Source organism: Oreochromis aureus, linkage group 9 (genome assembly GCF_013358895.1).
Source record: "Oreochromis aureus strain Israel breed Guangdong linkage group 9, ZZ_aureus, whole genome shotgun sequence".
Classification (NCBI taxonomy): domain Eukaryota; kingdom Metazoa; phylum Chordata; class Actinopteri; order Cichliformes; family Cichlidae; genus Oreochromis; species Oreochromis aureus.
In genome coordinates this window covers 21,129,489-21,145,218 of record NC_052950.1, presented here as the reverse complement: position 1 = coordinate 21,145,218, position 15,730 = coordinate 21,129,489, and the positions used below count along the sequence as shown (strand labels likewise).

Genomic DNA, 15,730 nt, shown 5'->3' with positions numbered 1-15,730 from the left:
CCATTTTTTTGCATTTAAATGAATGAATAGAAACATAGTAATTATATTCAGCCATGATATACATGAAGACTGGGCTGGTTTCCACTAAGTCATGGTAAACATCAACATGGGAATCAAATACCACTGAAGGTTAATATGTATAGTTTCCACTGTGATGTTTATGTAACCATGTGTAGAAAGGAAAGAATCTCCTGATGGCAGGGAGGTGGTAAGTAAAGGAGGACACAAAAAACATTTTATTTATAAAACCATTGGAACAAAAAGCCTTTCATCAGTTGTGCCTCAATATGAATCACCTGTTGCTGGGTCCAACTGCATGGCCATACCTGGCAAAGACTTCAATACGGCTGGATTTCATGGGAAACTGAAGGAGGGTATACATTTTGGAGCTTTAATTGCAATTTTACAACTTTCACAGCTTTTTATACTGATGGGGATCTCTCCCATTGTCATTCATATACCAAAGTAAGTAAGTAATAGATAAACTATTAAATTACTGAAAAGTCATAGACATTTTCTGTGAATTGACAAAAAACTTTGTTTTATGATTACAACACAGTCAGTGAGTTAAACACATGCTTTTTTCCCCCTTACAGTTTTAATTTAAGAGTCATGCTGACAGATTTCTTTCATTAACTATAACATGTAGAAAATCTGAGACAGACTAATTGCACTAACTGCACTTCTTTTTCTAATACTAAGATTGGGATTAAATATATACTTAAACTTCTTTACCCTGACAAAAACAGGGATTTTACTTTTTACTTCTATTAGTCCTATATGTGATCGTTGTTAACTTGGAGAAGCCTCGCTTACTCATTTATTTTGGACATGTCCCATATTGTACCATTACTGGCCGGGTATCTTTAAATGTGTCTCTGATATGTGCAATTGCACATTAGTTGGACCCAATAACTGCATTGTTTGGATCTTCCTCTTCCCTTCTACGCCTCGGCCCTGCTGTAGAAACTACTGTTTTGTTCTGAATGGTAGTCGCTAAGAAAATTATTTTGATCCTCCGGAAGTCTGACACTGTGCCTCAATTCAAAATGTGGTTAGCAGCTCTGACTGCTTTATTGCACACGGAAAGGATTAGGTATACATTAGAGGACAAATTTAGTAAGTTCTTTGATGCATGGCAACCTTTTTTTTTGATCATTTATCAAAGCATAAAATTTTCTCTGATCGGTCGCAAAAAACCTAATCTGCCACCCAAGCATTCTACAGGGCGGGCCATTTATATGGATACACCGTAATAACATGGGAATGGTTGGTGATATTAAAGTCCTGTTTGTGGCACATTAGTATATGTGAGGGGGCAAACTCCTCAAGATGGGTGGTGACCATGGTGGCCATTTAGAAGTCGGCCATCTTGGATACAACTTTTGTTTTTAGCAAGCAGTTTGCTAACCCATGGGAAGGAACAGTTGAAACACAGTCTGTTACCAGGGAGATATTTTTGTTGTCCATCTCCAGCCTTCAGACCACAGCTGGCGCCGATATGGTAGCCGCATGAAATGATGGTGGTTTTCCTTTAGTGCAAACAACTGCATGTCAATTTTACAGTTGATCTAAATGTCCATCACTGGTATCTCAGTCTCCTGTTGGAGAGCCGTGAGCTTCTCCGAAATGTTATCAGTTTTGCACTCAAAGGGCATAGTCTGAGTACTCACGACCGCCGTGAGCTTCTCCAAGATGTTATCCAATTTACGCTCAGCTGCGCCTTATGAGGCAGACCTGGAACACAGGAGGAGAAGAAGCGCTCAAGAAGCAAAGAACAGAACACTGTGTGCAGAGAAAAAGTAGTGCTGTTATCAACACCACATCCTTCAAAAGTCAGCATGACCCAGATTTTTTTTGCAAATTTCTTTAAATAAAAAGTGTTAGAAACCTTTTTCTTTTCTTTGTTTGTTGTTTTTTTTACAGTGCTTGACACCAGACATAGCCCTCTCAATGCTGAAGGATGATAGGAAGGATGTTCTCACTGAGGAGGACTACCAGCAGATCTCAACTGTTGTGCTGTACTATATAATTAATTTGCAAGACCTGTGTGTGTCAAATGCTGCCCCCCCTCCTTCTTCCTTGTCCTCCTCATCTGGGAACTTTCAGTTCTATCTTCTGGCCCTCACTAACTTACATCCAGCTCAAGACAGCAGCTTTCTTTCATCCAATGAAAAAAAGTATCCTGCAGTTCATCAACCAACACTATGAGCGATCCAGCCAACATAGACCTTCAAGTTCCCAAGTAAGGGAGCATTTTCTGACAGATATATCCTTTTTTCCAGGGGTGAGGTCACTGAGCCACACTGTAAAATCTAATTAGTTCACAAAACTCAAAAAAACTATGCAAACTCATTGCCTCAAAAAAATTGAGTAAAGTTTTACTTAAGATGATTAAGCTAGGGCAACTTACCCATTTTGAGTACGCTGTACAGCCTCATTAGTTCCCAGAACTCAAAAGAATTGAGTAGAGTTTACTTAAGATGACTAAGTTAAGGCAACTTATTCACTTTGAATACAGAGTAAAAACCTATTTAGTTTCCAGAACTCAAAAAAAATATGCAAACTCGTTGCCTCAAAAAAACTAAGTAAAGCTTACTTAAGATGACTGTTAGGACAACTTATTCATTGCAAGTATGCAGTATTAAGAATAGTGATGGTAAATTTGATTCTTTTTACTGAATCGAGTTTTAATGAGTCACTCACCAAAGTGAATCGGGTTTTTTGAGTCATTTGAGTCACCGAGTCAGTTGACCAGAGAGTGCAAAAAATGTACATTTTCACTCAAACTTAATTTGTTTCTCTTTTAATGTAAATCCTACTGCTAAGATGAGTGATTCTTAAAGAAGACAAATATTTTATATAGCAAAAAAGACCAAAAGAATTTCTAAAGGGAACATTTCTTTTGTTTATTTTTATTTTATTAGTATTTTCCTTACATGTGTCAAATATATATTTTCTCATCTAAATGTCCACTGAGCTGTGAGCCAGGGGGCGGTAGTGCGCCTTAACATTGGTTTCCAACCAAGAAGAAGAAGAAGTAGCTGCGAGCCAGGAGGGAGGGAGTGAGTGAGTGAGTGAGTGAGTGAGTGATTCGTTCGCTCTATGATTCAGCACAGGAGGGAGGGGGTGAGCGAGTCATAAGTGAATCGCTCGCTCTATGATTCAGCACAGGAGGGAGGGGGTTAGTGAGTCCTGAGTGATTCGCTCGCTCTATGATTCAGCACAGGAGGGAGGGGGTTAGTGAGTCCTGAGTGATTCGCTCGCTCTATGATTCAGCACAGGAGGGAGGGGGTTAGTGAGTCCTGAGTGATTCGCTCGCTCTATGATTCAGCACAGGAGGGGGGTTAGTGAGTCCTGAGTGATTTGTTTACACTACGATTCAGCACAGGAGGGAGGGGTTAGCGAGTCATGAGTGATTCGCTCGCTCTATGATTCAGCACAGGAGGGAGGGGTTAGTGAGTCCTGAGTGATTTGTTTATGCTACGATTCAGCACAGGAGGGAGGGGTTAGTGAGTCCTGAGTGATTTGCTTACACTACGATTCAGCACAGGAGGGAGGGGGTTAGTGAGTCCTGAGTGATTTGTTTACCCTACGATTCAGCACAGGAGGGAGGGGTTAGTGAGTCCTGAGTGATTTGTTTACCCTACGATTCAGCACAGGAGGGAGGGGGTTAGTGAGTCCTGAGTGATTTGCTTACACTACGATTCAGCACAGGAGGGAGGGGGGTTAGTGAGTCCTGAGTGATTTGCTTACACTACGATTCAGCACAGGAGGGAGGGGTTAGTGAGTCCTGAGTGATTTGTTTACCCTACGATTCAGCACAGGAGGGAGGGGGTTAGTGAGTCCTGAGTGATTTGCTTACACTACGATTCAGCACAGGAGGGAGGGGTTAGTGAGTCCTGAGTGATTTGCTTACACTACGATTCAGCACAGGAGGGAGGGGGGTTAGTGAGTCCTGAGTGATTTGCTTACACTACGATTCAGCACAGGAGGGAGGGGTTAGTGAGTCCTGAGTGATTTGCTTACACTACGATTCAGCACAGGAGGGAGGGGTTAGTGAGTCCTGAGTGATTTGCTTACACTACGATTCAGCACAGGAGGGAGGGGGTTAGTGAGTCCTGAGTGATTTGTTTACGCTACGATTCCCCACAGGAGGGAGGGGGTTAGTGAGTCATGAGTGATTTCCTTCCCCTACAATTCAACGCAGAAAGGGAGGGGGTGAGTAGCTCAAATGTGCTGTTAGCATGTTAGCAGAGCGATGCTACTGTGAACCAAGGAGCTATTTTCTTGATGTGAGCTTCTACTCAGGGTTTTTTCTTCCAGTTCAGAGCAGAAATGTTTTTGTTAAGATACTGGATGTTGTGTTTTTCTTCACAATTTGAATTATAAGCTAGATATATTTCTACTAATGAAATTAGTTTGCTAACAGCAACAGGGATGAGTCAGTTGCGCTTGTGAATCATGATTCACGAGTCAGTAAAGTGATTCTCGAGTATTGAACGATTCGTTCATGATTCGCGCATCACTAATTAAGAATAACTTGATATTTCTGACTATACAATACTAATTGTTTACCTACTGACAAACATTTCAAGTTCAACTAAATGAAAAAACAATTTGTGGTAACCTGAATATGATTAAAAATAATTAACAACAATTTTTGTAATGATGTTAAAATCAGTCCAACTTTTATTTTCAAATGCAACAAAGTATAACAGCCAACATACTGGACACTGTTCTGCTGAACAACAAACAATTATATTGCCATCACTGTTATAATCTTACAATGAAACAAAGTCTCAGATGTAATTATTCTGAAAATAAGTTTAGGCCTACCACAGTTTGTTTTGTACTTACATTACTTATATAATCAAAATAAAATATATTTATTGTTCTGTCACAAGTGCAGTCTCTAATTTAAACAACACACTTGTTTTTCATTCCAACACATGAGCTGGAATGTTGTAATATTTTAAGGATGGCTCGTTTCCAGTCCAGGTATTACTGCCTGAATGACTATCATGGATCGAGGTGATCCAAATGTAAGTGCAGAAGAAAGTCTTTAACTTCCCTTAAGTACAGTGGCAGTAGATGTGGGTTGGAGATGCAATGAGCTTGAACCTGCAGGCGACCATCTTCACTGACCACACCATCTGTGACGGAGGACTCATCTCTCCTGGTGTCCTGCAAGCAAACAATCATATTTTTTGGAACACGAACTTAATTGCTTTCTTAAAACATTTTTTTCTGCATTTGGTATAAAACAGACTCCAATTTAGACGATCTCAGGCTCCCTCCCCACCGGAGAGGTGACATTCAATGTCCCACTTGTCAGTCTGGATAGCCCTGACCACCACCCAACATACAATACTGTCATGAAAGCATCATTTTAAAAAGGGCTATGCAAACGTGGCCAATAACTTTCATTCTAATGATCTGCAAATTGATTTGGGCACAAAACAAATTTTGCTGTTAGAAAACTTGCAGACTTCACTATATACAGTGTAGACCCTCTAAACTAAGTTTGGGGGATGTGATCTTTCAAGAAATGCAGACTAAACTGTTGTTGTTTGTTTACTTACACAGCATGTCTTGTAGAATTAACTGGAGTCACCAGCAACAGCATAGTGCAGTCATATCTCAAGTCTGATAACAGAAGACAGGAAAAGATCAGTAAAAAACAACTTCCCCAAACCAAAGCACAAATAAAACAATAAGTAAAACAGGCTGATCTAAAGTATGATTAAAGTTCAGCCTGATTAATATAAATGTTACTGACAGTTGCTAATATATTGGAAAACCAAAATACTTACCACTGAGTTGATGTCTTTCTGTCCAACAGCATGAGTGCTGGTCCCGAGCCTCAAAGACAGTAAGCAGCAAGCAGAGGGAGAAAAAACAGAAAATTTTTTAGAAGCTGATTTGATCCTTAATGGCTGTGCAATCATTATAACTTACAACACAGAAGGTCAATGTAGACCCCATACAACCAAATTAGACTAACACATATAGTATTAAAAACATCATCTACTACTGTGTCTGAATGTGTGGTATTGGCACTGTTTGTTTAGGCCTGAAGAGATATGTGTTTAAAAAAATACCGCCTAATTTAAATATAACCATTACATGCTTGTTAAAAGTTAACTTCCAATATATAAAGTTTCTAATAAGCAAAATGACCAGATCTAACATATGGCAGGGTTTATATGTAACATAATGTTTCTTATGATTCAACTGTGGAATTTAACTTAATTCTTTAGAAGGACAAGCTATATTACTTTATTCTCAATTATAAAGCCAACCTAGACGTTAACCATTTAACAGGCCACAAATCTGGATTATAGCTTTCACAACAAAACTTGTTTTTAAACACATTTTTTTAACAAAATAAATACTATTGTTATTATTATTATTATTATTATTATTATCATTATTATTATTATTATTATTTAAAATGTAATTAAACAGAAAAGTCGGTTAAATATAAAAGCAGTTTGCTTATGTTGTTAAAGAAAGTCTAGATTTGACATTAATAGATGCCACAGATGTTCAAAAGCTGCCACAAAGCATTAAAAAAAATAGACGTCACAAAATAAACTTTTAAGATATTTTCAGGCGCGATAGCTGACCGGGAGGTCAAGGCTCGATAGAGCCTGCGAGCACAGCTAAATCTTGGCATATCGTTTTCAACCCCCCTGCGGTCTTTTGCTACTCAGGTTAAACAAGATATATATAGTTAGTTAGTTAGTTATGGCTATGGATTGAAAATACCACCCCCTTGGTTCACATAGCCAGCAATAAGTCTGACTCATTCCCGGTGGGTGATGGGCTCCGCCGGGCTGCCCTTTGTTACCAATTCTGTTCATAACTTTTATGGACAGGATTTCTAGGCACAGCCAAGTGGCGGAGGGCTTTCAATTAGGGGAGAGGGGAGGTCTGGCTTCTATGCTTAGGCTGCTGCCCCCGCGACCCGGCCCCGGATAAGCGGAAGAAGTTGGATAGATGGATATATCCTTTTTACTACGTGTACGCCTGCATATAAATAATTCAGTTTTTCCATACCACAGTGCATTGATGCAGCTCATCTCTTGGAAGATGCTGATGTTAAGGGAAATCCAGGTGCTGGTACATCTGCTGTTCCCAGAGTGGCCGCAGCCATCATTAGCCATATTCTCCAAGGCCACTGTTTCAGAAAGAGAAACCTGCCACCTCCTGCCTTCTTTATCAATTATATCTTTCATTCTCTTAACTGCACAAGTAACGTGCAGATTATGGGTGAGTTCAAAAGAGTATTTTTGTATATTTTCCTTCCAGACTACAGCCACACACCATTACCTATAAACATCAAATGCAAAGCAACATTAGCTTTCTACCACACATGCTCTCTTTTCAGCTCCATTTTCAGCCTGAGAAAAGGACACCTTAGATTTTAAATATGGTTTTGTTCACCAGCTGGTTTACCCACTATGTGAAAAAAAAAACACTGCCTTTAGCTGCCAAATGTAACACTGTGAAAGCGGTGAGTGAAAATAGTTCAGTCGAAACCAAGACAAAAAGCCTAGTGATTATTCTCAGAAATTTTGGCACTCTTAGTCAAACACTTTCTACTACCAACAGTCAGTGGATCCATTGTTTATATTACAGACTCTATAGAAAATGTGGTCATAGCCATTGACGGAGTTGGGGGGGGGGGGTGGCGGCTAGCTGGGCTGCCTGACTGACAACTGTATAAAACAAAAAACTACACACAGAATTCAAAGCACATAGCGCACACCGTGGGAATTTACGACTGTGCGTAAATTCCCCCTAATTTTGGTATGATCCGAGCTCAGGCACTAGGCGACTGAGCACAGCACTTATGCATGTGAGTGAGGGGAGAGAAGCTGCTGCCTGTGAGTTTACTGTAGGAGAAGTGCAGACAGGCAGACAGAGGAGAGCTTAAGTTTGATCAGGTACCAAAGCAAATCATTCCTACTGTACAAAGAATGTAAATATGACGGTGTATCACAAAAGATTGATATCAAACTGTTCACTTGACCCATATTACGTTATTCGCTCTTAGAGTGACTCGACAAATGGCGAAATGAAAAGCCGAACAACAATGCTGTTTCATATTTTCAGTTGTTACCCTCCACGGATAAATAAAGCACGAAATCGGTTTCACTTATGTATGTTCTTTCAAAGAAAAAACTCAGGTAAATATTATTTTATATATTATGCTTTGTATGTTCAAGATATTTCTATGCAAAACAAGAGGAATTTCAATACACAGCAGTATATTCACAGTTGAAACCAGATATTTACATACACTTTAGGGAAAAAACATAAAAACATTTTTTTTTTACTGTTAAACATGAATTTAGAGTAAACTTGTTTGTTTTAGATAAATAAATACTGAAATATCTTTTGAATTAGTTAAATATTAGAATAAAGAGAGAGCTGAGAGAGCTGTCTATTTTTTATCACTTTTTATCACTCATCAGATTTAGTAGTATATATACACTAAATTTATAGTGACTTTAATTAATAATAAAACTCCAGACGATTCCATTCTGAGCTTAAGAAGCTTCTGATAGGTTAGTAGAATCCATCTGAGTAAATTGATGGCACACCTGTGGATGCATATAAGGCACCCCCAAAACACAGAGTCTGTTTCTTTGACATGGGAAAAATCAAGCGATATCAACCAAAACACCAGGAAAAGAATTGTGGAGCTCCATAAGTGTGGCTCAATTTTAAATACAATTTGGTGCCATTTGCAATTAAGAAATACAGACAATCTCTCTCTTTACTCTTAAATTTAACAAATATGTTTTTCATATTTATCAATAAAAAAAATAAACATTTAGTCTGATTTGCTGTTTTACAATTTAAAAAGTGTTTGTGTTTTTATCTGCAGAGTATGTAAATATCTGGTTTCAACTGTATATCTGATGATGTTGGTGTTTGGTTTGATTGTCAGCACAAAGAGGGAGGGAGAGGAACGGAGAGGGAGGGAGAACCAGGTGAGACAGACGTGTTAGTCAAATGGTTGTTTGCCAAAACTCATCAGAACATGTATCTAGTACCTAGTGTAACTTTTTAGGTTTGTTATTTTTCAAATTCTATATTTATTAAGTTATGCAGGCTTGTTTGCACTACAAGGCTAAATAGTTATATAAACTTTTCTGAATCTAAATTGTGTACTTTGGTAGAATTAAAAAATAATATGGTACAAACTAGTAACTCATCATATTATCTATTGAAAAGGAATACTTGAATAATATTTAACCTGAAAATGTCATTGATAGGTTTGCAAAACTCAAGCCTCGCAGATACAGTCTTATGTTACCACAATAAAGAGGTGTTGTCAGTGTAGTGCAAGTCTATGATGATTTTCAGTGCTACTATCATCTGGTTTTGATTCTGGTTCTGTCTTGGTTAAGTCCTAAAGTAGTCCTGATTTTGAACTTGTTAAGGTTCCGATATTGAGGACGAGAGTAAAACAATGATGGTGCAGAAGAGCTTGGTCAAACACACGCAGCGTGGGGAGATGTAAACTGCAAAACATCAGCTGTAGATCTCCGCCCAAAAATACACTTCAGATTGCTTTTATAACATCAGGGTATTATAACGCCCCCTCTTACGTTTACAAGCACATAATTTGCATCTTAAGAACATTATTTGCCTCTTTTACAGACAATGATCAATTTTAAGAGATAAATGCAGACACAGAAGTTCCCCTTTCTAGCATCCTCTTCCAAATATGGTGATGATCTCAGGCCTTTGAGGACCCCATGGACTGGTCCTCCTTCTGTCACCTGTTGTCAAGTAAACTCTAGTGCAACATGTTGCTGAATACACTCAGGCCTTTGCTCCGCTACTACTTTTACTGTAACAATATAATCAACATATAAGCTTTTAGGATTACAGATTTAACTCAACGATTTAAAGTGGTTATAACTGCACCTGTAATAAAAATGTTAATATGTGATTATGATAACACCTGTAATACAAATTATAACATAATGCCAACAGCTTCAATAAATGCTTTGATGAAATGATAATTAATGCAACGATAAAGATGATGGTTATGAACAGTAGCCGTAAAATAATTTCTTTAATCCTACAAACTGTTGTAGTCCTGTTTTAATTCCAGATCAGTTCTGGGTCTGGTTGAATTGGGGTTTAGTCTCCGTGTCTTGATACAGCCCTGATTTTGTTCTGCCTTGCTGCTTTATTAAAAAAAACTAGTTTAAGATGTATATAACATCTGTGTATAAGATGTCTGGCTCCGCCTCTGGTCATAGCCACCATGACCTTACCCATTAGTATATGAAGTTCCACTGTGAAGCCATTACAGCTTTAAAGCCATAAATCATGATACGAGGTTGGATCTGACTGAGACACTGGGAAATATTGTACACCCTTAAGGGAGTGACGAGTCAGTCACAGAGGATGCCTGTCCTAAAACGCATCCTGCTTCTTTTTGACTCTAAAGGAGACCATCACATATATCATACTATTTTAAATAAGTCATCAGGAAACTGTTCACTATGTTGATAAAGCATCATACTACCGTTCAACCAGATGAGTTGCCCCCTGCTGGCTATTAGAGAGAATGCAGGAAGCTATGTCCATCATTCTTATACAGTTAATGATCATTACAAGATTACTGAACAATAATAGAGGCTTTAGCTGTTCTTTGTTTTTTGTAAGTCCTCTTAACAGACATGATCCAATTCAGTAAAAAGGACTAGATGTTACAGTCCCTGATAATGCATTGCTTTAGATGGAGAGACTCTTGAGGGATGGCTGTTATGAGGAAAGGCAGCCCAGAAACTTTGCCAGCAGCACACATCGTTGTGTGCCTCAACTTTCGATCTTTTACCCAGGCTAATCTGCCATTTTCCTTCCTTGGTTAGGTTTAGTGATTAGAGATCTGATCTAGCTTATCATTTTAAAATTTGGGACACATCATCAGTAGTGGACCTTGGATTCATCTGGTGTTTCGGCCATTATCACTAGACACCCTCATCCAAGGAGGCCCTGCCAGGGTTGATCAGGCCCTGGAGTGTGTCACTGGTTTATGTTAAATTGTTATTTCTCTTCTTCTTTCTTCTGTTTAGTTTCCTAAAGTTTATTTACTATTCACTGGAACTGAGAAATAATACTTACCTCTTTAGCATTTATGGAGCCTAACTTCTTCAAAGGGATAGCAAAGGTGATAGAGAGAAGTAAGACAAAAGGGGACAAGAGAGCAGAGAGGAGAGCTGGAAGGGGGGCGCCCGATCTGGCTTCCCACACCTCCCCGCCGGATCGGGCTGTACGCTCTACCTCCCCACTGCCTCCCAGGAAAGGGAAGAAGAGCAGAGGGGAGAAGAGCGGAATATTTCTTTTCTATCGCGGTTAGCTGACTGCCTTAGCTGTCCAAGTGATGTCAGCCCTTTGTAACCATAGCCAGTGACTGGTCCTCTCAGCAGTGTTAGCTAGTTCTCTTATACCCTGCCGTTGTGCCTGTTCTCTGATCCCAATCTCTCTAAGCAGTTTAGCTGTTGTACTGGCAACAAAGCCCCTGCACCCCACTTCCACCGGGTGCACCTTGATCTTCCAGCCTCTGTCCTCTGCCTCAGCTGCCAAGTTGGCATACCGCAGCTTCTTACGCTCAAACGCTTCCTCAGTTGCTTCCTCCTATGGTACCGTCAGCTCAATGACATACGCACGTTTTGGGGAGTTGGACCAAAGGACGAGGTCTGGTCGCAGAGTTGTTGTTGCGATCTCTGTAGGAAAAATTAGCCTCTTATCCAAGTCCACTTGCATCTGCCAATCCCTGGCAATCTTCAGCAGGTCCAGGGCTGGGGTTGAGGGGCTTGTCCTTGGCTTGTCTCCTTCCCAGACAAATGTTGATGAAAAGAGGGAACTGATTATCTTGAGACTAGATGCTCAAATACTGCATCAAAGGCACTACTATAAAACTATACTTACACATATGAAAATTGTTAAAATTATTTCATGACAGTAAAAAAATGCAGGTTAATTTGAGGTTCAGTCACACCAAGAAATGACTGATGTACTGGATTTCAAAACAGTTTGTCCCCATCTTTTTATTTTTATTTTACTAAACCATGAATAAACAAATGCTGGTTTAAAGCACTGACCCCTGATATATTGTGTTGCTTGTATCTGTTTAGGCCTGGAGGAGCTGCTTCATCAGCTGGGAGTAGGACGGGAAGGAGGGATGCACTCTCGCAACAGGAAGAGACGAGGCATCAGAGTAGGTTCAAAGAAGGTGGCTAGACATTTGCAAGACAGCTGCAACCCCGAAATTGAAGGAATAAACAGTGACTGGGCACAGGTATGGTGAGATAAATATTTGATTGGGTTATGACAAACAAAAAGTACTGAAAATCATAAAACACTGAATGAAAAACTTCACTCAGGCACAGTGAGACTTGATTTCAAATACTTTCTACTCACCTCCAAATTTGCCTTTTCTTTTTATTCCAATCAGGTATGTTTTTCAGCCAATCAGCTGGTGGATATTTTTGCTCTGGATCCTCTTTTGCCGATTTCCAAGGAACACTTTAGACAAACTTGCCCAGCCATCATTCAGCAGTTGCTAGGCAATGCCTGTGAGCCTGGAGAGCAACAAACCAGAGGATCTCTGCCCACAGCTCTTGAGAGTAAGACGGTTTACCTGATTGTTTCTCTTCACAAACCAATGTCATAATAAATACAATATGCTATAGTTTCAGCTAATTAAAACACACTAATAGTAGCAAGTCGTACCAGCAATGAACAGGACATTGACTAAGTTAGAAATAGCATAAATAGCAGTGTACGGATGAGCCGAGGTTAAGGCGGGTTGAAAAGTGGCTTGGAGAGGCCTCTGAGGCCAGACATAATCAAATTTCAAATTTGATTAAGACACTTGTTGTTTTCTACATTTTTGATTTGGTGTTTTATGCAAAGCTGTCTCCTTCCTGCAGAGTATGGCTACAGCACAGCTGCTATCTTTTTCACCACGGTGGGCTCAATGTTTGGTATCTGTCTGATTTTCTTCAACTCCTGCCAAGAAACCTACTCACTAATCCTCCAGCTGTTTCTCAGTCTGGCAGTGGGAACCGTCTCAGGAGACGCTCTATTGCACCTCATACCACAGGTACAAGGTCACTGCACCGTCCACTATAACCCACCCCACACGTAGCTTGATGACAGGGGATTTCTAAAAATCACCCTGGTCTTTCTTCAGCCAAGATGCCTGAGTTAGAAAACACAAACACTGCAGTTGTCTTTTCACTCGCGAGGGCAGTCATGGACGCACGACCTGCGCCTCATGACTGTCTGCGTCCTTTATTTATACAAGATTGTCTGTGTGTGTGTGTGTGTGTGTGTGTGTGTGTGTGTGTATCTGTGTGTGTGTGTGTGATACAAAGATAACAATGTCACTCAGAGCAGCGGGTTTTTCCCTTTTCTACATCTGTATGTTCTCGTAAAAGAGCTGAGGTTTCTCTTCTCTACATCTAAATGTTCTCTGAAAACAGGAAGCGGTTAGTAGCTGAATAAGTTCATCACACAAGTTATTAGGTGAAAAGTCACGTGGACATTTGCTTAGTGATAAGTAAAAGAATACATTTCGTGTACCTGATCACATTATATACAATTTTCTTTTGACACTTGAGTATGGAGTAAATTGTTTCCTCTCTGTCTTCTTTGCAGATCCTTGGCCTCCATTACAGCACACACATGCAATGTGTGCAATGACAAAAAATATGAACGTGAGAAAGTTGCTCAAAAAGCAGTGTATCACAGTCTACATTTAAGGGTCCTATAAAAGGAGAAACATATTTTGTAACAAACCCACAGTAGACCCGGGTGCAGGTGCATTGCCTACCCTGCAGCGGCACCACCGACCACGCCCCGCCACACATTTCTATGACTGTGCATGTTGAGCAACTGACACTACGGTATAATCATGTCTGCACTGAGTAGGAAATGCTCTGTATCTCATTGTACATGTGTATAGTGACAATAAAAGACATTTGGCTTGAAGTACTACAAAATGGTAAAATTGCTGCTCACTTGGTTGTCTTTGTTTATGTTTAGACAGATACAGAAGGACAGTACCACATCGGCATGATCGTGAATTTGGATGAATCATTTAGATAAATATTATATTATATATTATATATTATATTATATATATAATATATATTATAAAAATACTGGCATTTACTAACAACTGCATGGGAGCCTAATACAGAGATACTCTAAAACACATAGAACATTTATGGTACCAATACTTATTTCCATTCATTTATGCCAAAATTAAACACATTAATGCTCAAGAATTTCAAGTAAATACCGCATGTGCTAAAGAAGTTTTTTTATGTGGTATGACCCATTCAAGTCTTCAAACAAGAGAAGGGGTTTGCCTCCACTTCAAGGACAGAGACTTAAATCTGTTCCAGTAAAACTTTTTCTCATATCCATTTCCACTGAGTGTCGCTGTTATGGCCCCTGGCCTCACGTGGACCCGCCGTCCTGTATGGAAATTCAAGCGTGCCAGGGCTCACAGGTGATTGGCTGGCCGGGGACCTATGCCCGCCCAGCTGCATGCAGATCGGAGTGTGACAGTCCACACACACCACTGGCTGCTGCGGGATCCTCGGATGCAGCGGACCAATGACGCGGCTGCCTGCGTTTACCTGGGAGTAAAAAAGGCTGAGGATTCTTCACTCGTGGGGGAATCTTTGATTTGAACAGACTGGCTGTCCCTCCTGCAGCTGCCTTTGTGCCGCTGCCTTTTATTTTTATTTTATTTTTATTTTTTTTTAGAAAGAGGGGCAATACATATTAATGAACATTTTAATAAATGTAAATATGCCAGATTATAGCCTTGGGCTAATTTCCATCTGCAGACCCTCTGGCAGGTTGGTGTTAAACACAAGTTAGTAAAAACATACAGAGCCTCTGTTTTTGAGTTTCTACCTTTGAGATGATTAGTGTTCCTGTTTTATTTGAATATATGAGAGTTGTTTTTCTGTTTGTTTAAATTGCCTCATTGGTTAGTTGGTTAGTTAGTTAGTTAGTTTCACTAACGGATCTCACTTGTGGTAATAAACCTTGTGTTTGTTTTTTAATCTCATTTATGTTACCTCCCCTGTCGCCTAGCAGAGCCAGGGCATAACAGTCCCTTTGTAATTGCAACAGAAAATGTTGGGTGCCAGATCATAAAAACCAAAGAGGAAATTTTCTTGAAGTTGCTTTAAGCAACTTAAAGGAGTACAGACACTTTTCTTTCCAAGCTCCTTAGACTACGATGAGCTGGATAACTGAGAACTTTCACAGACAGAACAACGGACCCTCCGCCCGCAGCAGGCTAAAATCAAAACTGTGGTGGAATGGCCTAAATCCACAAATCGGGGGAGATTTATTTATTATAGACGATTTATTCGGGATTTCAGCAGGGTTGCTTTGCCACTTACTCAACTAACCTCACCCAAGATTCCCTTTCAGTGGAATGATGCTGTCCAATCAGCCTTCCAGAAGCTAAAAGAGTGGTTTACCTCAGCACCCATTCTGGTCCAGCCCGATCTCACGCTGCAGTTCGTGGTTGAAGTGGATGCCTCAGACTCTGGGGTTGGAGCTGTTCTTTCCCAGCAGAGATATGGTAAGCTTCATACCTGTGCTTTCTTCTCTCGCCGTCTAACCCCTGCAGAAAAGAAGTACAATGTTGGGGACCGGG

The 15,730-nt window shown here is 39.9% G+C and overlaps 1 pseudogene; it reads left to right on the top strand.

Moving 5' to 3' along the window:
- The first annotated feature begins 53 nt into the window (after positions 1-53).
- LOC120441824 lies at positions 54-13,815 on the top strand (annotated as a pseudogene).
- Positions 13,816-15,730: the final 1,915 nt, after the last annotated feature.